Source organism: Osmerus mordax, chromosome 16 (assembly GCF_038355195.1).
Source record: "Osmerus mordax isolate fOsmMor3 chromosome 16, fOsmMor3.pri, whole genome shotgun sequence".
Taxonomy (NCBI): Eukaryota; Metazoa; Chordata; class Actinopteri; order Osmeriformes; family Osmeridae; genus Osmerus; species Osmerus mordax.
In genome coordinates this window covers 6,568,145-6,592,273 of record NC_090065.1, presented here as the reverse complement: position 1 = coordinate 6,592,273, position 24,129 = coordinate 6,568,145, and the positions used below count along the sequence as shown (strand labels likewise).

The 24,129-nt window shown below is 41.2% G+C and overlaps 1 protein-coding gene across 3 annotated transcripts in view; it reads left to right on the top strand.

The window, feature by feature from the left end:
* The window catches only part of LOC136959317 (receptor-type tyrosine-protein phosphatase F), a 110,905-nt gene that overhangs the window by 6,313 nt on the left and 80,463 nt on the right, over positions 1–24,129 (top strand). Inside the window, exon 1 of one of the 3 annotated variants that reach the window (XM_067253621.1) lies at positions 17,361–17,600. The exons of 1 other annotated variant lie outside the window; for it this stretch is intronic. The gene's annotated coding sequence lies outside the window, so the exon portion shown is untranslated. Of the gene's footprint in view, positions 1–17,360; positions 17,601–24,129 lie in introns of those variants that run through there. One more of the 3 variants, XM_067253619.1, reaches the window with a different exon arrangement.

Genomic DNA, 24,129 nt, shown 5'->3' with positions numbered 1-24,129 from the left:
GTGAATTTATGACACCAAAGTTGTTGTGGAATCGCCAGCGAGTGAAGTTTTGTTTTAATGTGTCAGGGACAAGGATAAGCAATTTCTTCCTCCTTTATCTTTCTTTGTCAAGAAGTATATTATGTACCTTATCCTTGAGCTGAAGAGTAGAAACACTGTCCAGGGAAATAGAAAATACCTGTTTTAGTTGAATTCTTGGACTTTTGCAGCTTGCAGGGTTGAGGTGCTAGGAAACACTCCACTTCCAGTGAAAACTGTCTGACAAGCGTCATAGCTCAATTGCAAATGGTGAAAGTTGCTTTGGATTACCATTCATTAATTGTTCCTTTTTGTTGGCATGAGGCCCAAAGCCCAATGTTCCGTTATTCTGCATGAAATGGACTGCTTTGTGCTTCTCACGAAAAAAGGCGTCAGCCTCGCAGTGAACTCAACAATGATTAGAAACTGATAAAGTACAGAGTGAAAAATAATGACTGAGCAGCCATTGTGTTTTCATATCAAGAAGCCTCTTTCCTTGCGTTTGTGTTTTGTACGTTAGATTACCTACCTCAAACGGACCACAAACATGGACCTAAATATTTTCATTGCAAACACGGTTACACAAACCAGATCTGACTGACTTTGTGGACCGTTTCAAATGCAAACTGACAGGTAATGTTTTAGCTGACATCACCTGCCTCCAGTGTTGCATGCTCCCCTGTTAGAAATCAGCCAGTTGTCTTTTACTAATGTTACGTAAGAGCAAATCCACATGAAGCCTTGTAGAACTCTCTTTCTCTCTCTTTGTCTCTTTTTGACCTGTCATACTTTTGTGCCTCTGGAGTTGTAAGGGCTTGTCATAGGTATCCCTGGAATTTAATCAGTGGCATTCAGAAGCTGTCTGTCTCTGACATCTCCTCAATCTCCTAGACCTTTCAGTTCCCTCCCTGCCAGAAGCTCACCTTTTCCAAGGTGATGTTAATGTTTTAAACGGTGTACTTACAAGTGGATTATTTCAAAGGCTATGTGTCAGACAGATCTTTATCAGGCTGCAAAGCAGCCTGACTTGGATGTGCTGTTTCCCGACTGTGCATGTTGATTAGCTTGTTCTCCACTCCCCATCCTGCCTTGCTGTGCAGTCTCATATACTAACCCAGCTCATGTGACTATAGCTTTACGTAGTAAGATGTTTCACATGGAATGGTTAATCCTTGCTAACATGGGCCAAATAATGTAATTGAATCAAAAGATTTTCAATGCGTACGGATTAGTACATACCGTACAGTATGTGTGCATCAAGACCAATGACAGGGTTGAATGTAGCCGTGGTGATGTTGAACTTGCCATACATTGTAATGCTTCTTTTCAGTGAAGTCAGTCTGTGGCATAGTCTGACTGGAGTAAAATGTACTCAATTTAATGTGCTTAGACTGGCTTGTAGTCTGTTCACTCCCCCTTAAAACAATTTGGCCCATGTTAGTCCTTGCTAACATGGGCCAAATAATGTAATTGAATCAAAAGATTTTCAATGCGTACGGATTAGTACATACCGTACAGTATGTGTGCATCAAGACCAATGACAGGGTTGAATGTAGCCGTGGTGATGTTGAACTTGCCATACATTGTAATGCTTCTTTTCAGTGAAGTCAGTCTGTGGCATAGTCTGACTGGAGTAAAATGTACTCAATTTAATGTGCTTAGACTGGCTTGTAGTCTGTTCACTCCCCCTTAAAACAATTTGGCAGCAGTGCTACCCAAGGGAAGGTCATATTTTTGTGCTTAGCAAGGGACTTTTAAGGGCAATCCAACTTTTATGTCTCATCTAACCTTAATTTAAGTAATTACCCTTCCCACCTGAAAACACTCATTATCGTTTGAGCATGTTAGGTGGCGCTTTCACCATCTACATCTTTCGAATTGGTTCCTTTTTTGTCAGATATTAGGTCATTTCCTTCTCAGTAAATATGGTTGGCAATGCACTGAATACTCATCACTGAGGCTTTTTTTTTTATTGAGAGAGGGAAGAGGTCTGAGGAAAATGCTAAATACCATAATTTCAGAATGGGAACCAGACAGTGGCAGCCCAGTCATTTAAGTTGGCTGTCACTGTCATTATCAAGTAAAAACAGTCATGTGCTTATCCCACATACACACTGGAACTACATGCACCCCAAATCAACTGGGACAGAGTTTCAACATTCAACATGTTGGCTCAGCATTGAGGAGGTGACATATTACCCTACATTTTCCTTTGATACTACCAATATAAAATGTAAAGCTGTAAAGACCCCATTCTTACTAAACTGCAGCTCTTCCAAGGACAGAAATGTGATTGAATGTATTTGAAGTATATAGCTGTGACAAATGCCGCTTTTCTCTTGCGATAAGTCTTATCTCCTCTTTTTACCTTGAGTACAAATCAGAAGATCTTTTAGCTGGAATATACATACATTCACATTATTAGCAGGGGAAAACAACCTAACTAAACAAACACCAGAACATGTTCAAGCAAGTGCAAAAAGTCTGATCATTATAATTGAAAAATTAATTGGTATACGAATTGACTCTCTGTGGTGGACCTGTTTTAGGAATCTGGTTTATTGGTCAAAGAGAGAACTAAAGCATTATGCACCCAAGGGTTATTTAAAGATAGGCTACATAACACCAGTAAAATGGTGAACTCTAAATTCATTTGAATTTCTTGTTAAACTCCATAACTTGTGGATTCTGAAAGAAATATTAAGCTAGATGGTGACTTCTACCACTATTCAGAGGTTAATTTGCATTTTAAGCAGAATGTCATGGTCAAGGTCTGATTGTACTTTCTCTCACACTTTCATGGAGCATCCCACATTCATGAGCTCCACTAGGGGACAGCTATTGATCAAATAAACCTACTGAAATCAACTGATCACTACTACATAGTGTTTCATACTGTATCATTGGATGTGCATGCATCAACAAGCCAATTATGTTTGTCAGATCAGTGGATTCTATTGGTTTGTGAAAAATCATCCTACTTCCATCTTGCCAAATTATTTCTGCTCCCTCAGCCTTTAATCTAGCTTTTGTCACAGATGTTAATTAACAACAAATGTTTGTCACTAATGAAGATGTCAGTCTGGCTGGGTTCATAAATGGTTAGCATGTGTCAGTTTTGATGTGTGAGTGGTGTGAAAATTAAACTGTTATTTATCTTTGCCACTGGTATTGGCCCAGGACATCAGATTTTATTGAGCATTTTTTAAATAATGATTATTATTGAATTTTTTGGAATATCTGAATAAAGTATAGTGTAGCCTACATGTGCATAATATTAGTGGAATCACAGATGAATCACCAATAAGAGTAGCATGCTAAATAGTAGCAAGCATGGTAAGGTTTCAGATGTGACCTATTATAAATGTGTGGCTTACCATGTAGCCTAAGTATTGTTTACTATGAATATAATTCATTTAATCTGCTCTTTCTGGCAGCACGCCTGCATTCAACACATTACACCCTAAAATGTAGGGTCTTTTTTTCTGTATATTTCAATTTAGGCGTCAATTGCCAGAAGGTTTATTTTGGATCCTAATGACATTTCAGGCAGATGCAGCCTTGTGCTTGGTAGGTGTTTGTCCTGGGGAGTTTAATCTCTCTGGTGCAGAGCGCCCGCCCCTTTGATTAGCAAGAACACCACCGCTGCCACCGCTTGACTCAGAGCTTGGAAACAAACTAGCACCCTCTGTGAGGTTGTGACATGGGATGAGGAGTAGGAGCATGTGTGCAAGACTGGGTCTCGCCAGCACACATACATTAACAATGAGGAAGCGAGGGGATTACATTGCCCCTTGCCAATCTAAAAAGACAGCATAAGAGTGTGCTGTCATGGCCCGTGAGCCGCACCAAATGAGGCAATATTTAAATGTGTCAAAAAGGGTGGCAAGTGGATTAAGCTTCCATAAGCCAAGAAGGTGACATCACATGCAGGTAGTTCTGTACTGGAGTAAGATGTGAATCGGAAGCGTTTTCATTTCCACTTTTCATCTGCATCACCACAAACGCTCGAGTCTGAAGTTTATTCAACATCAGCTATTAAAGCATTGTCTGCAGAGCTGTCTGTAAACTGTGTGGGGAATATAAGGGACATTTTTGATCAACAAAATGTAACTTGATCACAATGCTAGTATTCATGTGGGCTTGAAATGCTTGAAATGTCAGCAATGATATGGAACTCCAGTCACGTTCCCATATCATGCAGCCTTCCTAGTATAACTCATCCACACAGTCATGTCTGAAACATAGCACACACTGGCTTTTTAGGTGTCACGGTATTCTCCACTACTTTGAGGAGAGGGAATTATCTGATTTAGTTATGTATACCTCTCATGTTCATATTGCCAAGACAGTTTTCTTTTGTTCTAGACTCTTATATTTTGAATGATTAAGAAGACGCAGACCCTGTATGAATATTTTTAAGTATGTTGCTGTTTGTTATTTGGTTCATTCAGCAGTAACCAACTATAAATATACATACTATATGGTAAATTGTTCTTATAGCAGCCTACAAGGTCTCCATTAAAAGACATAAGTAAATACTAAGCAGATATTAGCGATGGTGCAACTGATGTTGCATCAAAACAAGCTGGATTTGAACTAAAATCACCAAGTAACAATTATAGAAATCGACTTTTAATGTACCTTAACTTTCAGGTATGCTACACATGTGTATATTATAATAGCTGTGTCTTAGACTGGGATATCTATATGATTCGTCTTCACAAGTTTCAATGGGACAAATGGCGCTGACATACATATTTTTTTTAAATCCATTTGTATTCATATATTAATGATGCCTTTTGAATTTGAACAAAAATTTACTGTCAATTTATTTCTGAAGTGCTTTACCAGGGCTATGTGAATATATGCATGGCCTATGCTATTCAAGGGAGCAATCAGTAAAATTTCAATCATCTGTTCTTGTGTTGAAGGACTGAGTTATTCTAATCAGAATAGTTTTAACCTCAGATTCTTTTTTTCTCTGCTCGATTCTTATTAAACATGCTACTCATACTGTAATGCTACAAAATATAGCCTAACTTGCCGGGGCAATATGTTGTAGAATTATTCCATTTAGGCCTCACAGTTGTAGTGCCTTATCCCAAAGCGTATTAAATAGGCCAGAAATGTCCAAATCTATGTGAACACCATTTTGTCCTTACGAGCTATTGGATCTTGTACAATCTGTGATTTTATGAGTCGATCCTACACAGTAGTTTGAATACATGGTAGGGAGCCTTTAGGCAATTCATGAGGATGAAACATTTCTCAAATAAGAACACTCCGAACAGCCTTTTACAACAAAAGGCATCAGAATAACAGCCTTCACCCTGAGGAACAAGAGCACTAGTCCTCCCCCTCTGTTCCACCCCACCACGTCACACAGAAAGCCTCTCTGCAAACTTATTGTGATGGTGCCCTTGGAGACCTTCAAAAGATAGGAAAATGGGGTGGGGGGTAGGGGGAGGTTTTAGATGAGTCCCTGGGGCCTTGACTTATATTGTCCATTTTCAATAACCTGTGTCAACAAACTTTACGTTTTGTAGGAAATTTGCTTTCACTGTCTGCAAGCAACAGTATAGGGGCATGTGCTGTTTGTTGTAAATTTCTTCAGAAGACTGGACACATAATAACAATGTATATGTGCATTCATTCTTTAGCCTGCATGTTAGAGACTAAAACTAATTCATTAAAAAACATATTGTCTTCCAAAATCTAGCAAGGCCAGTGTTTTGTTCAACCATGTATGGTTATGGACGGTCTGTCCCTTGTGAAATGAGTTGAAGCTAAATGAGTTGTCCCACCATGGCATGATGACAATGTTGGCATAGTTATGCGCCTATCCCCCCTCCCTCAGATGACCTCCTATTAGATAAATGGGGCATCCTATTCACTAGCCTTCGCCTCTGATGGACAGCATCAGGCTGTTTCCGATAGCCTATCCTTGTGAGAAATGTGAAAACAAAAGCCAACCCCCACCCCCTTCCCGGATGGAAGTTTGTGTCATATAGTTTCTCTGAGATTATTCTCTGGATATAACACAGGGTGGGACGGAGCAGATGCTGATTTTCCCCACTTGCCGTGTTGTTTTCGGGAGGAAGTTGAATTGATTTGTCACACTTAACAGCACAACGGTTGCTTTAACAAGCCTTACTGTGGCAGGAATGCAATCATGGATTCCATTTCTCTTGGACATATCTTCACGCATTCCTGTGTGGATTTAGACACAGATTAAGGGAATTATTCAGCATGTCAAGTCAATGCACCAATGCCCTCCTACCCGGAAATATGTATCTCTCCATCTCTCCTTATGCCCGCTAAGCATACCCATGCCTGACACAAATTATGTATTTCCATGTCTTACAACAGAGAATGTCATTCCAATACAATGCATCCTGAGAAGTGACCTGTCTTATAAATCTATCTAATTTATTTTTATCTAAAAATAAAGCTCAACTCAGCAAAATGCAGGACCTACAATATCACTAGTTACATTTGCAAATGTATATGTTATTGTGACAAGGTTGATATCATTTCATTATAACAGGCTACAAGTGCAAAGTCTAGCCTTTTCTTTAGTCTTTATTCCTTTGCCCAACATGAGACAGATGAGACTAGACTAGTTGTGAGACCAGGATGCCTTTTTGGCAGGAAACACTGAACTCAGACAGAAATTCAGTGTTGAAGTGAACCACAGCGACAGACATGCACTACAGTATGTTTGAGGTGTGGCCCTACTGAAAGCTGAGTTGTGGAAAAGGCCTTACTCAGCACTCCTGTCACCTTACAGTATGTGCATCAGCACAGGCAGACAGGCAATCTATAACCCAGCTTATATGTCACAGGGAAAGGTCTCCCAACAGCACTGTAGTGCTACACATACCATCTTCTGTATGTTGGAAGGTCTGTTGGTTTTTCCTGGTTCTTCACGCGTGGAACAACGTCCTTGTTCTTCCTCATTTATTGCTTCTCAGGTTTTGTGTTCTTTTCCAGCCCACATCATAAATAAAGATCCCTGATTTATTACACCACTACAATTTGTGGTCTAGAATTTAAATAAACCATCAGGCTTTCAGCCATCCCTGTGTCCACCTGTTTTGTGGCTTGATTGAATGGGTTCGCTGACTGCTACTTGATGGTGCCGATCTATAGGTGTACATTTACATTTAGTCATTTAGTGTAACGTCTGATGGCATATCTTCTTGTCCAGGGCTTGTTCTTCTGGAGCCCTGCTGAACCGAGTCTGCTCCCTGCACTCACCAGACCCTCAGGCTGTGCTTTGATCTCCTATCAAAACCCCAAATGCTGTTGTGAAAAGACCATATGTTTCACTGGTGACTCCACAATGTGCATATCTCAGCAATTATGGACCATCTTTCTCACCCTTAGCACAGTTAAAAAGCACTGAGAGGTTTTGTTAAACTGAAAGGACAAACTAAGCGTTGACTTGGCTGTTTTTGGTTCATTTATACTGTGTCCGTTTCAGGCAAACACTGATGACAATGCCATAGATTTGAGACTGCGGAGAGAGCAATAGATTTAGCTCCACTGGTCATTCATGGTAACCAACTACCCTCCTGATCTGATGCGACCTGCTTTAGTGATTTTGGTTTGTTTGTTACACAACCAGAAGAAAGACAAAGATTCAGAACCCCAGAAAGTCTTTGAGTTTTTGTCCTTGTGCTAGCATAGATGATGCAATCTGATGTACCAGGCTCCATGTGGTTATACTCGTCCTAACATTGTTACCACCAAGTTGTCCCAACTAATCTAACACAACATTTTTTATCAGGTGGCATAGTAACATTGACATTCGAGGCTATGCCAACAGTTGCTTTTTTCACAACTTGAGAAGGAAAGCTTGTAGGATTTTTGTATTTTACGAAGTAGAAGTGGAATGGATTTTTAATACGTTTGTTCTTTTTGTTGTTTGTGTTGCTAGATTCCTGTGGGAGCTGTGAACCACAGAAACCCATGTAGCTTTGGAGCTCTTAAAGCTCATGACAGACAGTGATTTGATTGTTTTCCTTTTCCACTTTTGAAGCTTCCAAAAGCTTGGTTCCTTAGAAATTACTGTCAGTTAACTTTTTATAGTATGAGGGGAAAAAAATCTTCAATTGGACATTTTCTTTTTGCTTGCGAGTTGTATAACTGATTTCTGCCTGAGTCATGGTTATAGGCCAACGTAAAGAAAACAAGCCTAGTTTCAGGAAAGAAATCAAATGTAACGGAAGCGGAGCGGATGTTGCTTATTCATGAGAATGTATGAACTATCACAGGGATTGTCACTTCTCATTTGTTTATTTCATGGTAAGCACCCTGGTAGAGAAAAGGGACTGAAACTCCTTGAAAATATCTTGTGTGTGTCAGTCTGTATTATTAATATAGAGGACCAAACAAGAGATTAGAACTGAATCAGAAAACCGTCCTCCGAAAGGAGAAACTGTAGAAACTTCGAGACTCTAACAGACATTATGTTGATTCTAAACAGGTAGGCAAGACAGAATGCTATCAAAAACCTACCTCCAACAGAAGGGCACTTCAAATGTCTATTCCACCTGGAGCTGACGTTAAGGTCACATAGGCTGACTTACACGATGCCACTACTCATAATGTGATGAGAAAGCATTTATTCTCAAGGCTGAGTGCTGCGCTGAATGCATAAACATCTCAGTGTTGAGTAACTAATCAGATGCTCAAGAGGGCAAGAGGAGACCTGTTTTCTACACCAAAACTTCATACCCTTTCAGGATACTACAATCCTCCAGGAGATCTTCCAGTGACTGCATTACCCACCTTTTGTCCAGGATTGCGAAGCGTCTGATAAACCTGACACCACGAGATGGATTTCCCAGCCAACTAACTCTGATGTAATGGGAATCCAGAGCGTAACAAATGGTGGTGCCAGGACTGGAGCTGGCTCTGCTGGTGTGCAGGTGGTCTCCCCCCATTCCCCTGTCAGACCCCCACTGCTCCCCCAAATGGCCACGGAGACTTAGGCAGGAATATTTTGAGTTCAAGTTACAGACCAGCTCTTTCACTAACCATTAGTCACAGAGTTATCCATGTATTTCTCAAAGCCTATCTGTTGTCGTAATTTCTTGTCTGTATTGATAATTGTGATCTTAAATTGAACGCAGTGCCTTGTGGAAAATGTAGTTTTCCTGAACTCTTGGATGAATGGGAATTGGGTTTTCTAGGCTCTAAGAACACACATGGATTGATGAGATCCATTTTAGCGGTCCCAAGGAACAGATCCAGGATTTCTGTTAATACTGCTCTGCTTACAGAGTCAGATGTGGTCGTCTCTACTGCTCTTTGCAAGGTATCCACCATCATGTCTTAATTGGACAAGAGAGGGTACTGCTGTTGAACTTTACTTTGGCTGAATGTGAAGGAACTAAATAAAATTGGCGCCAAATTAGGGATTTCTTTAGTTTTCTTTGATCACATTTGGAATACCTTGACTGAAATGTCTTTAGGAAGCCTTGTGCATATTTTTTGTTCAGGTTTTTTTATTTTTTTTATTGTGGTCTTCCTCAAAAGTGTACTTATTTTGATAACTTTGGTATTAAACACTTTTAGAATAAGTCTCAAGCTACCTAAAGGCAACAGTAAGTTATTCAGAAGTTAAGTTTGAACAGAAACCACATTTTGTTCCCACTGTAACTTGTCCTCCTACAAGTGTTTGCCATCTGGTGTTGCAATCAAAGAGCCTTTCCCATGAAAATTAGGCATTGTATTACCAGAACAGTTATATCCCCCCAAATATATTTTTATAACCTGCATTATGCATTGTTAAAATACAGGCAGATGGAGTATTGGAGCAATTCATCTTGCACGACAGTTCTGAAAACTGGAAGAACTGCCACAGGTTCTGACCTATTAAAATGTATAATCAGTTTAAACAATTGTGACACTACTTAGTCCTTTTAATTGGCAATATTAAATATATTAAATATTGGTCATCCCTCTTAAAAAGCTGTTCTCTGTTCTGTGAATGCTTAGGGCTGATATCCTTGGTGGCAAATCCATAATTCTTTGCAATAGTAAGGAGATTGTTTCATTTTTTACATTCATCAGACATTCATTACTCCAACGTGGGACTATGGGGAAATCAGTCATGTCTAGTGACAGAGTTGTGATATTTGTCCATCAGGAGGCTGCTCTTAATATTTTAGGTGATATAACTGCCGTGGCAAAACTCATTACTGAGATGTGAATTGATCTGAGCACTTTCATAGAGGGAGGCCTCCTTAGAGGCGAGCACTGGGTGCATTACATTGGGAGATGGTTGAGAAAATTTCATCATGGTTCACCTCACAATTCGGTATGAGACTGTCCAATGGGATCACCCTTATTGCCCGAGGCTCTGAGATCACCCCTCAAAAGGAAGTTCTCTCCAGTTCAACCTAATCCCAATCAACCCCTTTAATAACATCCCAGACAACATGGAATCATGTCTGTCTGTCGGGCAGTCTAAAAGGGGAGAGAAGGATTTACTGTACAGGGCAAGGGGTAGGCTAAATGGTATGTTGTGTTTTTATGATCGCAAAGTCTGAGGTTTAGGACTAACCTATGACCTCTATCTGAAGTATTCCATCATTGTGTCATAAGGCATTGGGTGGTTACCTGGGCATGTAAGTCTCATGTGCTATTTGACCTATATGTTGCTGCCCTCTGTGCCATGTTGCCAGGCAGTTTGCATTTCAGACAAGCACTTTGTTGGTTATGCAGGGAAGGGATTTCCCTTTTAAAGGAATTTATCGGCACTAGGAATGCTGATCCCTGACTGTGGCGACTACTCTAGAGTTGGTACAGTGTTCCAATCACATTGTGATTACCAACAGGCTACATTTCAGTTGTTTTCAGTTTCACTGTATACGGTCAATGCTCCAAGAGCCTGTGGACTGGATGAGTTCTTGATCAAATCATAAATAACAACCAGAATTGTATGAAACATCACTAGTCACAACCTCTGGGAAAGCTTTTATTAGAAAGAAAGAAAACAGTGCCACTCATGAATGACTTAATTTAGCCTCATTGATTGAAGAAAAATGCAATGTCCTCTCATTGACTTCATTTGGATTTTTTGGATGTGGGGGGACTTTCTTTCATTTCCCTGTTTCCATTATTATTTTTTTGCTCCAGAGCTACAATTTTTCAGTTCTTTACTGAGCCTAATTTTTTTGACTTCACTTGGTAAAAATCGCACCAGGATCTCTTGAACTTTGAAATATTGAAATGTTGAGGAGCAAATCTAGGGTATGCACTGGTACTGTAGGTTCCTTATTCATTCAGGAGTTTATTCTAAAACGTTTTTTTGTGTCTTTGTTTTGCTTTCAACAACACATTGCACTTTTTATAACCTATATACTGTAGAATGACATGAGAGTAACTGAAAATATGTTAGGCTAACCTAAAATATAGCATATTGGTAAAAGCCATTAAATGCAGGTACTTTAGAATTAGTATGTAAATGGGGCTTGCATAAGTTTTCTTAATTCTCGTTGAATGAGAATGTAGGGGGGAAATGTTACAGCTTACCCCAACACGAACATTTCAATTAATCCAGACTCATTTAATTTCCTTTTAATGTTTCAGTGCATGTGAGAAACTGATTCTAAATGAGGAGGCTCATGTTGAATATTTAATTTATCTCATTACTTTGGAGTAGGGTTCAAGTCCATTTCTGTCTTCCAACCTAGGATGGTTAATGATGAAGCCCAGGTAGAAAATCTCAGAATCTGTAAAAGGCAAAAACAGTCTTTACCACAATCTAGTATTTCAGTTATCGTTTATGTTCTCTTTGTGACTGTGTGTGTGTTTTTCGCTGTCGTAGACTGTGTTGTACACTGACTCAGTCAACAGGGGCTCCTATCTTCTCCTGTCAGTGAAGCTATTGGTAAAGAACAGACCCTACAAATAGAAAACGGCACTAGTGATGGATTACTCCCTCATTTTGCAGCGTGTTCATCTGTTGACTAGCTGAAAGGGCCAGTGTGTGGGAGTTGTGTATGGGGGTTGGAGGGTTTGCATATCAGTGGGTGGATGTATCTGGTGGGAAAGAACTCGTATATGGGTCTTTAGCTGTTTCATGTTTTGACGTGTTGAATAATCTTTAAAAGGCAAAGAATTAAACTGATTTCAAGACAAAATTAAATGGATTTCATAGGTTCCCTAATAGAATATATTTTAAATAGCCCATGTTTATGCAGCACATGGGTTGTATCCTACAATTTTAAGGGCTATTTTGTTGTTCTTAGCAGATCTGTTAAACTGGCCAGGCACTAGGAAGACACTATTTGGATGAAGGCAAAAAATCTATATATATATTGAATACGTGGTGTTATTGATGTGCTTTTGTGGGTGTGTAGTAAGTGTGCATTGACGCTACATACGTTTCACTTTATATATGAAGAGTCCTTCACGTTTCAGTGTGTCCTTACTTATCCCCCCAGAGTGCCAGCACCATATCCTCTTTAGAGGGACAGCAGCATTGCATTGTGGGAGAGCGACTGGAGAGACCTCTCACCAGAGACAAAGTGGCCATTCTTCAAGCTTGGTGAAGCTCTCCTTCTCTGGCCCCTGGGATTTAAACAGGGATCATCCAAGGAAAACTTTCCAGATTAATCAAGTTGTCCTCAATACATATCCCTACTCAGCTGAGACTCTCCACTTGTGAAACACATATCTCTTTTCACCTTACTCTTATCTCTCTCCTCTTTCAGTTTGTCACTCATTCTGTCACTCACGTCGAAGGCCTCATGGAAGGTCACATCAGGGTCAGTTATGTTAGCAATGAATTGCAGTCATAAAATTTTCTTAAAATTCTTAACATTTTATGCCCTTTTCATTTTGTAAAACATAAGTGCTGCAACCGCCATCTGCCTGAAAGCCGTCTAACAGTAATCTCAATGGAGGAGTCATTGATCAGACAAACAGAAGAGGTGAAGGGGGGCAAGAAGACAACAGGGAGATAAGAAGATGGAGGATCAAGGAAAAGGTGAATCAAAACCATGACTTGGTTGGAAGATGAGGGAGAGGACACTAAATGGTCGGCTATATGCCTGCATATAGCTGGAGTCCAGTGTCAATATCATTGATTTAGGTTTTTACTTTTAAAAGTAGTTTGAAGCTGAATTTCAGATTCACATACCAACAATTGACACAGCAGCCAACTGTTAGACATAGCAGCCTACAATTCTGCTACATAAAATGAGTGGGCAAAAAAAGGATGGCAACAAGACAAGTGTTCAACAGGAGCGTGGTTGCTCGCCACTCGCTAACAATTCTCCCTCCATAATGCATATTGTGCCCGAAAGCTAATTCTCCCTGCCAAATCTCCACTCCTTTACCACCCACACCCTTCTTGACACCCTTCTTGACACTACTCTGAGGAGGGCTCCATCTCTGGAGAGGGTGGGCAAGTCCCGGAAGAAGAAAAAGGGGCACTGTGTCTTAAAGTGTTTCACTGTCGCTTCATTTCCTTATTTTAATTGGGCTATCTAAATGCATCCCCGGTTTGTCAATACCCGCCGGGGTCCCAGATAAAAATGATTTGTCTCCTGCATTCGCCAGCATGCCCCTCTGTTACCTTGGAGGATGCACCCCGCCACTCATCAGCATGAGTGTAATGAAGAACGCGTGTTTTTTTTTTTTTTTATCATCTAAACGAACAGGGAAACAATGTCTCGTTGGTTCCAGCGTTCCCGGCCTTCATTCACAGACACGTACGCTCTCAAGCACGCACAAGGTCAGCACAGTGAAGTCTGTCTTATCTTAATGCTCCAGTTCCCGTTCCCACCATACTTGTCTTGTCCTTTCACCATGTGTGGTGGCCCTCTCAACACTAGAGGCTCTGCAGTCTGCAGCTGGCCATGAGGTAACGCATGGTTAAAGACCTTAGCTTGGTGAATCTTGTACTGAAGTACTCCTCAGAAATGTTGAGGATGTGAGGAAGCTCAGCCTACAATTTAACATGGAGAATTCTGTATTTTAGCTCTGCCACAAATGAATATTTGGTTCCTAGCCAACCATTCAGTAAATGAATGTGGTCACAGCCAAGTATTCCAAGGGGAAGTTTACATCCAGTTGTGTAAACTGGTGTTGGTAGGTTCGGTTGTGATGTTGATAGATGTATACCACCCTGGATAATGCTGTCCACTATGTGTACTAGATAAATAGACAACATATATAGGACCTTTTTGTTACGCCCAGGTAAATTAGCTTGAACCACCTGCAACGTTAGCACTCGCATAACTTGTAAATGGTTGTAGTCTAACCCCTGCTGTGGGTGTTTCTCTGAGTGAGTGGGCACAGGTGCTACCCAGATGTGCTAATGCACACGATGACATGGTTCTGGCCTCAGTCCATCAGCTCCATACTCAAACAACTCACTGTTTACTAAAGTGGAACGTTGTCCAGGAGAGCAGTACCTCTGCAGCAAATAGCTTTCAAGTTTTTTTTTTTAAGGTATAGCCTCAATGTTTTTTTTTTCTTCAAAAAAAGGTGTCTCTCTTTGCTTCACATCTTGGGGTTTGTGGAACAAAGGTCATTGGGGAGAGAAAGGAGATATCGACACATCAAAGCATTGAATCGTATATGAGATCTTTCTTTGCCCAATTTTTTTTTTGTAATGTATCATTTATGATTTTGTGTACCACATAAAAAATGACACCCATGGGATTTAACTCCTGAATTTCAAATGAACACTAATTTGTGGCTATTGTGGTTTCAGATAGAGACCCGACTACACCCTTAGACATCAGCTAATTTCACCTATAAGAGCTTATCCTAAAAATACTTGCAAGATACTAAACAAATCCATGTAGTTAGATCTGATGTTAGACAATGAATGTAGCCTAAGCTTAGGCTTTGCCTCATTGCCTTTGGACTCTGCATCTGACAGACCTGAGCAGCTTTTTGCATTCTATTTAGCCAGTTCATTGCCCTTGCTTCACAATCAGAGAGACCACTGGTTACCTGTCCACCTAAACTAAACCTAATGACCTGTTAAAGAGATTTGTCAACCGTGTCAACTGATTCTGAAGGCTTTTCTTCATAAAGACATTGACCAAGGAAATCTTGCGCCATTCACCATCAGGTGTTCAGGTCAAAGTATTGAGAAATTGTATGTCAGCTGGTGAAAACGTCTCACCTACATCAGGGCGTGTGTGTGGATGGATCGGAGTGCTCTTATCTGGTCAAGGAAATAACATCGGGATTGTGCAACCAACTGTGTGCATGCTGGTTTGCACGTAGAGGAGTAAACTAACCAATCAAGTCACAAATCAATCATTGTCCATTACATTGCCTGCTAATGGGGGGTGTTGTAGGGGGGGGGACTGGCTGTAGACAAGGAGGGTTCGGCTCCTTCACATTGATAGAAGTAGAGGGAGGTTGTCAGCCTTTGAAATCGAATGAAAGGAATCGGGGAGGAGCTTTGGTGAGGGGGTGAAGGGGGGGGGGGGGGGGCGGTCATCTTGTTATAAATTCACAGACTTGGTAGTTTTGTTTCTCCAAATCTCAGTTACATCTCTTGGGGGAAGAGGTTTTAAGTAAGTTGTGAGACTGCCTGGTTTTCAGAAACTAACCAAGGTAACTCAAGTAAAGGGGGTAAAGGATGAGGACATTGGCTATCTTTTATAACTTGATCTTCATCTGTAGTCTTTATTGAGTTTTACCCACGAGGATTGGTAGAATTAGCTCAGGATGTTTACAGCCACAGAAATAGTTCTCATGCCGTTTTCCTGCTCTCCTGGGTAGAGCCAGTGGGCCTACTGTGGATTATGGCTGTAATTACGGCCCAGAAATCCCTCTCTATGTTACTCCCTTAGTCTCTGAGGGACCAGAAGTGTCCTAAGTAGACCGACTTTGTTGCTGATGGTTATTATATAAGAAAAACAAGTATGTTTAGATGAATGTCTGAACAAAATGTTTTGAACAAAATGTAGTAAAGTGCACAGATGATTGACTTTTTAAATTTTCTTAGTACCCAAAAGGCACAGGATATCCGGTACTTCCTATTGCAAGAATACCACTATTACCAGTAAAGGAGCAATGCAATTTACAAAGAAATGTGCATTGATGCATTAAGCTTGCATCATAAAAGTAACTGTGTACACAGTATCATTTGGATGAATGAAGACACTTTTTCTCTAAGGTCTTATGGGCTTTGTCATCTATTATAAAGCCCTGTCTTGGATTGTGAACCTCAACTTGGGAGGGTATTTTGGGAGAGTATTGCACTGCAGCAACCACTTGGAGTGAAACCCCTTGTCCTTGTAGAAAGAAAGAGAAAATCAGCACAAGAGGCTGACTTGGCTGTTACCCCGAGCTTCGTCATAAATCCAACTGAACATTTCTGAACATCTGCTCTGGATGATTAGCTCCTTGGCTAGTAGAATTTGACCGGAGGGAGTGAGAACCAGTTTGTCTTTTTATTTGGGCTCTTATGGGTATGTTCCCACTTTGCAGGCTCAAAGAATGAGGATTTATTGTCATGTTCAAACTAAATGTTATTATAGAATTTCAAATTAAATTTAAATAAGTTGCATCAGTTGGAACTTGTTGTTAACATTGTTAAATTAATTCTGGAATTCTCCAGGGAACACTTGGGTGTGGGCTAATCTTTTCAAGGTCACTCACAATTAACCCTAATTTACGTTTCTTCTTCTTTGTTCTTGTAAAATGTTTCAGGGGGTCTGTGGGAGGGGGTTTATGGAAACTATGAAATAGTCAAATAATGGAGTAAACTCAGGCGCCGAACTTCTAATTGAAGCTGTGTGTGACCTTGTAACTGAACTCCTTTCCACAAATTCAACATACAAAATCTAAACAGTATAAATAACTAAAATAAATGTTTATTTATGTATATATAAAAAAAAATATTCTTAGTCTTACTTTTTTAAAGTGCAAACCATAATCAAAGTAGTAGTCTGTCAATAAAAGCATTTGTCAGCATTGTCTGGCCTTTCAGTGTTAGTTGCATCTTCTATGGTAATTTTGTCAAACTCCAACGTCATGCTCGCTGCAGCTCCATACACATTACCAACAACATTTAGTCATTTAGCAGACGCTCTTATCCAGAGCGAACAAGCTTTCATTTGTCCATTTTTTACACACAGGTGAAATCCAAACACCTCCTCTACTGGTCACAGTTCAGGAAGATAAAGCTTTAAAACCTGCCCTTTCCCCTTGCATTGAAACCTGACACCTACAATATGACGTCACATGTTAGGCTTGGCTCCTCCCAGCCTGGCTCTGTGCACAGCTCAGTGTGTGAACAAGCTTAGCCTCTGACGGTTCTCCCTCCAAGCCACCTCACAATACACTACTACTCAGTAGCCTTCACCGGACTTGCTGTTGGAGTTTTAGAAGGCAATGCATTCAACTGTATAACTGTGGAACTGAAATAGCTGAGAAAGATAAGGACTGGCTTTCTAAAGATACCACTAATCTCAGAAAACCTTACTTGGATACTTGGATTATTGGATGTACTCTTTGGAATAATTTAAGCTTTAAGAATTTTTTGGGGAGAAACAATTATTTACTTGTGAAGAATTGCTTTGACATGGGTAAGTGTTAACCTCAGACCTTTTTAAAGTATTTAACTTTACAGCCTGCCTTATTCGGTAAAACATGCTAGAATAACACAGGACAGGTGTTAAGAAAAAAATTATTCTCAACATAAAAGATTTAAGTTAAATGGTTTATGTGAGTGGCAACACTTTAACAGTGGGGTATTTCTTTTGTCTATGTTCACTGTTGCTTGTTAACCCAAAACAATAGTTTAACCTCGTCTTGGCTTAGGTATTGACTGGCTCTTTGGCAAATTGCCCTGTCTGGTTCTAGTCCTCCTCGGTTTTTGGGGGGAATTTGAATAGAGGGAGCAAAAAGTGTCCCTTAGCTACTGCTGCTAAGGTGAGACACCCTGCCGTTAGACAGCACTACTTTGAGGCCAAACAACCTGTTATTCCAGTTGTCTTTATCTTCCTGGGCAATCTTGTAGCTTGTATTTCAGCAGGGGAATTGAGTAAGTTCCTCTGTTAGGTTCCACCAGTGGGAGCTGTGAGAATGGCGGCAAATTATGGTTTTAAAATATCTTGATTATGTATTTACTTTTCATTGGGTTTACATTTGACATGCAAACACAAATGTCCCTCCAGGGTAGGCTTGACAGGTTTGAATAGTGCCTGTTGGCTTTTCATGTGAGAGTCTCCTGAGTCTTTATTCTTTATTATTTGTTGGACCATTTTAAACACATAGCATATTAGGAGTTTTCCTCGATCCACCAATGAAGCAGATATTACGCAATTTGTCCCCTACTCAATACAGGATGTTGCTGTCACTAGAAATAAAATAACAAATATCCTTTTTTTCCATCTTGCTCTTTTCCACCAAAGCTGTCTTAGGCTTTTAGGGAACAGTGTAAAGACAACATGTCTGTCTCGCTTTGTTTGGCATGAAAAGAGAGACCTCCCCTTGGGTGCGTCTCAGTGAGCTGGGAACTGAACGCTGCTGTCCTGGTTGGGCCAGATTTGAACTCTTTCTTCTCAGTTAATCATTCACTAACACAGCTCTGTGGCCAGTTACTCTTGGCAAGGAGTGGGAACACAAACACATCAAAAATGACCTTGTGATGAAAGCCCTACATACATGAAGTTTATATAATTTCCTGAACAGCATAAAACACCCACGTTTTGCCGTCAAACGGGAGCAGGGGTCTTCCCTTATCTGCAGAGGCTGACCTCGGAATCGTCTTTCCTCACCTCTGTTGCTCGGGCCACTGACCCCACATTCCACTTTTTATGACTCAGGCTCAGTCACGTCGCCAAGGGTAACGCTCCGGGGAAGCAGTTGGCAGCACAGGAATGGGGTGATTGTTGGCCACAAAACAAGTTATAAAATTGTTCGCTATCATTTTGTACTGGGATTCGCTATAGTTTTCTTATGGTCAAACGCCCTCAATATCATTTGCTTTGTATCATCTCTACCTTTTGAAATGTTTCTGTGTGTCTGACTTGAAGTATCCATCAGCAATATCTGATTGTATGTTCCTTTGTATTGAAAATGAAAATAATCTAATATACTTGGTTCCTACTGGGATTCCCAAAAGTAATTAGGTGTACAATGTGGATGGTTCATTTTGGTCTGCCCTTACTCCCACACCAGAGAGGAGAGTGACTGAGTGAGTGAGTGTGACAGATGTAGATGTGAAGAAGAATGGAAAGATGTTAGAGTCCAGAGTCAGTGTTACTGTTGGCTGCCCACTGGCCTCAATCACATTACCACATGGACACTCTCATCCACTCTGACCAACTGTGATGAGGGGTGTATTGTGTGAAAGTGCTAGTGAGCAGTGCTAAGCAATTTTTAAGTCATTTTTTTTGCATATTGACTTTTCACTTGACATGGGTGTAATTTTGGGCCAAACTAAACACTCTACTGTATGAATCATTCTGCATAAACCCTTGAAACTAAATGTACTTAACCATTTAGATGCATTCCTTAAGAAGATTTTGCTAAGTACTATAATCTATTCAAAAGTAACATTGGGAATATCATGAACAGCCTCTAGATATAGCCTAGCCTAGTAAGAGTTTTATGATCTTGTTAAACAGTGTCTCGCATAACAGATGTACGGTCCTCGACTGAAGCGTTCTGTGGACATTCTTTCCATGCACAAATCATTTGACTTCCAAATCATCCAAATTATGCCTCTCTGCTTACTGAAACAGCCTTTTTCCCCCCCAACATTTGCCACCTGTACCACGTGTGCTGTATGACAACCGAAGCATATGAAGTCATGAGCAAAATGTTGTGCTGTAAATGTCTGTGCATGTCTGAGGTAGGGCAGCTCCTGAACATTTTACATTTGTGCCTAATAGGTTACAGTACATGCAGGAAATGGAGTGCCTCTTGAAATTCTAGCTATTACTCTGCCATTTGATACTCTACGACTTGAAAACTTGGAACAAAGAAAATTGAAAAGATGGAGATGAGGGGGGGGGGGGGGGGGGGTTATTTGGAGTGCGGACTGGCTTTCGGGGTTACCCAAAGGTCAGTTTCTTTGTGCTAAATGTCTCTGTTCGAACCGTAACCATGTAAGGTGATGGCATAAGTACAAATGGGAACCACAGCTAAACAACAGAAAGACTGTAATGGAATATGGATTGGTCTGCGCCAGGACACTATGGGAGTAGTGGAAAGGAGGGTTTGTATATCCTATCCCTGCCGACCTTGTTCACGTCTCCACTTTCTAGGAGTGCCCCTCTGCCGTAGACTGCCCATGTGTTGTACTTGATTACCGAATCGATCTCCAGCCTTTTCTCCCATACTCATGATGAATCCCTCTCTGTACGATTCACTGCTGCTGATCTCATACTAAGGTGAGCTTAGAAGGGTTTTCTTTTCTGTCAAGTAGAGAGTTATGGCCACCTGTTTTGTCCGTGTGGGTGTGGCGGTTGGAACAGTTGTTAGTGAGTGTGTGAGGTACGTGTGTATAGGGTAGGCCTATGGTGTGACACATTAGTAATCTGTGTGTGACGTTTGGCCTTTGTATGTCCAATAGTCGCCCTCCTCAAACACACACAGTGACTTGTCTCTCCCCTGGCTGCCTAGCAGCGCCGCTGCTTGTTTTAGGAAGATGGATGGAGATTCATTATGTTTCATTAGTGGAGCCTCTCTTATTTATAGCTTGGCAAGGCTGGGCCAGGTCAACCCCATTGTGCCCGAGTCAGGATGCAGGGGGGCTGTGGTGTTGATGAAGCATTCTTGTGTCCGGAGGGTATTCTCAGAGGAGCGCTATGCTTGCTTCGGGGGGAAACAAAGCCATGCAAGGCTATTGAAATGCGAGTCCACTAATTCTGCCTAGTTACAGCACCCCCAAAATTTCTTTAAGGTCAAAAATAACATTGCAGAGGAAGCATTTTGACCCAGGCTGTGGAAGTGCCTTCTTGACAGAGAAAATTGAAATAGGGTATGTTTTGCACAATTGAGGCTGAAGTGTATTGTATGGAGAAGCATTTTAACTTCTTACCCCTTACTGGCATCTTACCTACAAATCTCTTGTTTTGGTACACTGGTGAACACTAGCAGTCATGCACACCTTGGAAGTGTGGACCACTTCATGGTCAACAGCATGGAAAAGCCAATAACTTTAATAACATGGAATAAAAAAACGATATTAAAATGTTGCTGTTCATGTTTTGTCATGTTGTTAGTTAATTACAGACCTGTACATGTTGATGTAGCATGTTACGCAGTCTTTCATGTTATACTCAACAATAGTAAAGAGTAGTTCCTTGTATCTGTCTTACATAGGTCTTCCTCAGTAATTATTTCTTAAATTAATTAGCTTTTTGACCTGAATACTGTCAGTGCACATTGGTATGGCTAGACTTAAGCCCTCACTTCAAAGGAAAAAGGTTCCTTAGATCTAACTTCACAAGCAGAGATGGTTAGTTATACTGTATCTAGGCTAAGCATCGACTGAGTAACAGATGTTGGTAAGGTCTAACTACATGAAATCAACCTCCAGTCCCGCGTGAGAATGCGGTAGGAAGCCGTAGGCTAGTTTTGAGCTTACTGTTGATGTGTTTCTGCCACCTCAGTGTGAGTACTGTTTCTGGGTGTCTCTCAGCCCCAGCGCCCAGGCAAGTAGACATGACAGTCTATCTCGAGCTGGATCAAAGCTTACGCCACAGGCCTGAACACGTTCAACCAAATATAACAAGCCCTGGCAAGATATCTAGCATTTAACAAGTCCCTATCACTGCTGAGTTACCTCTGCTTGATGAGTGCTACATGATGGCCTTTGATTTGTTGACCTGACAGGGACGCTTTGAAAATCTGCTGGTTTGAGTGGCAGGTCTGTCTGTGGTTCCCTCTCTTTGATGGCCTCTGTCCACTCTAATTGTTGTCAGAGATGAGGTGTCACGGAACATTTAGCTGGAATTCTCTTTTTCAGCAAATCGCAGGTCTACGTCAGAAATCATGAGTGTTCAAAAAAGACCGGTAGGTTTATGGGAGAGAGAGATTTGCGCAGCTGGCCGGGGGGGGGGGGGGGGTGGCTGCATGGAATGTCTTTATGTCTGTACTGTCAGCTGTGCTAAATTGCACTTTCTGTACATTGTAAAAGGGCCTAATTAATAGTCTGAACACGGCCTCGGCTGCAGGTACATTCATTACCTCTGTTATTGTGTGTTTGTCTTGTGCATGTGTGCATGCGAGAAGGAGAGAGAGATACAGAGAGAGAGAATGGGTCATTTGTGAAGTACGAAAAGATCTTTGTTAATAGCGCTAAGCCTTGCTCTCTTACCACTGCACTTAAGTTCCATTGGCTTTAATGGTAGCTTTAACTCCATTTAAAACACTGTCCATAGAATAGGCTGAGGAAGATTCATCCATGGTCTTGTGGTCGTGGTAGCAGAGAGAGATTCATAGGTGGTAATGAGTATGTCCAAGGAAAGCAGGGCGCAGTGCTGTAGCTCTGTCCGTGTCAGTGTCAGTGTAATGCACTGCACTTCTCACCCAGGGATCGATAGCACTCTCCTCTCCTCCCTGCCCGAGCATGTTGTTTTTCACTGTTCCTGTCTGTCTGCCTGCCACCTGGAGATGGAGGAGCCCCTGAGTTTACCCCCCAAACTCTGACAACAGATCAGAAGACGCACATCTTCATGGGGAGGCTTAGGATAATGAGGAAGGGGTAATATAATTCTAGGTTTGTGATTTGGGGATGTGGCCTAGGGAGCTCCTGTGTCAAGCCTCAAGAGAGATTTGGGCTGACTGGCATATCTCAGATCAGTAAAGTGTCTCCTATAGTCAAGCCAGGCACTCTGCAAGGTTGTACTCTTTGACTTGTGTCTCAAAATATATTGGGGTATTTGTGGTTGTGTCTCCAAGTCTGTGGTCCTCAATGGAGGTTCCTGCTGATCCCCCAAGCTAGGCTCTTTTACATTTTAAATCCCCAGGTCTCTGGACAGCGATGGGGATATATGACTCCATCTGCTCCAGCAGACTGGCTCATAGCTCAGACAGAGCGCGGCAGACAGAGAGGGTTAGAGACTAGGGAATAGAGAAAGACAGAGACTGACAGAAAGACAGAGAGGCTTATTAGAATCAAGCTCTTTTCGGAGTAAGGCAGGGGGTATAACAGGGGGCCTTCTGGAGTTGGCGGAAAAGGAGTAGGATTACACGTCTGTGGTCCAATTCTCTGGGTGTAGAATGCCATTGGCTACTACTACATTGGCTAGTCACAAAAAAAGCTCTATTACTAATTAGACTTTCTTTATTTTCCTCAGTGTTAGGACATTTTTGCCTTTGATTGCCATAATAACTTACATTTTGAAAGGGCTTTTTAATATTGTCAACAAGCAGGTTTCAGGCTTTAGGGTGGTCTTTCCCTGTATTACTAGACACTATCAGCTGTATCCCAATGTCTTTACATGCTGTGAATGTCGAACAACATCAGTGCTCTGTTTCTTCCCCTCCCCTCTGTTAGGCTAACCCTTCGCTGTGTCAACATGGAGGTAGTTTTCTGGACTTTGGTCCACAGATGGTTATTTATTCTCTCTTTCACACACATACACGACAGTTAGATGAAATAAACTAAACCAGTCCCTCAATAAACAGCTCAGTCCTGCTCTAATAATTTACAACAACAAAGTGGTTAGGGGGGGGGGGGGAGTCGGACGCAAAATGCTACGGCTGGTGCAGACCCGTACACCAGTATGACTTATTTGTGTGAATATAACTGCCACATAGTTTGAAAATTGTTGAAAAGCACAATGACTTCTTATATCAGCCCCTGGGGTCTTCCTTCTGGCCGAGGGCTTTCGGTTCCAGCCTGTTACAGTTACTAATATACCCTGACACAGAGCTGATTTACAATGCCCTGCTACCGTTAGCTCCAGCCTGCTGACTGACCGGCTGGGGGTAATTGATTTAGAACCGCAAAACAGACACACCTGCTCAATACCATGAACCCCCCTCTTACTGCCTTCTCCTGATTGGACCACCTGAGGAAGGAATTACCAACAATGACCTTCAATCCTTAAAGCAAACAAAGACAAGCAAAAAGATTGTAGGGGAGTCTATAGAGGA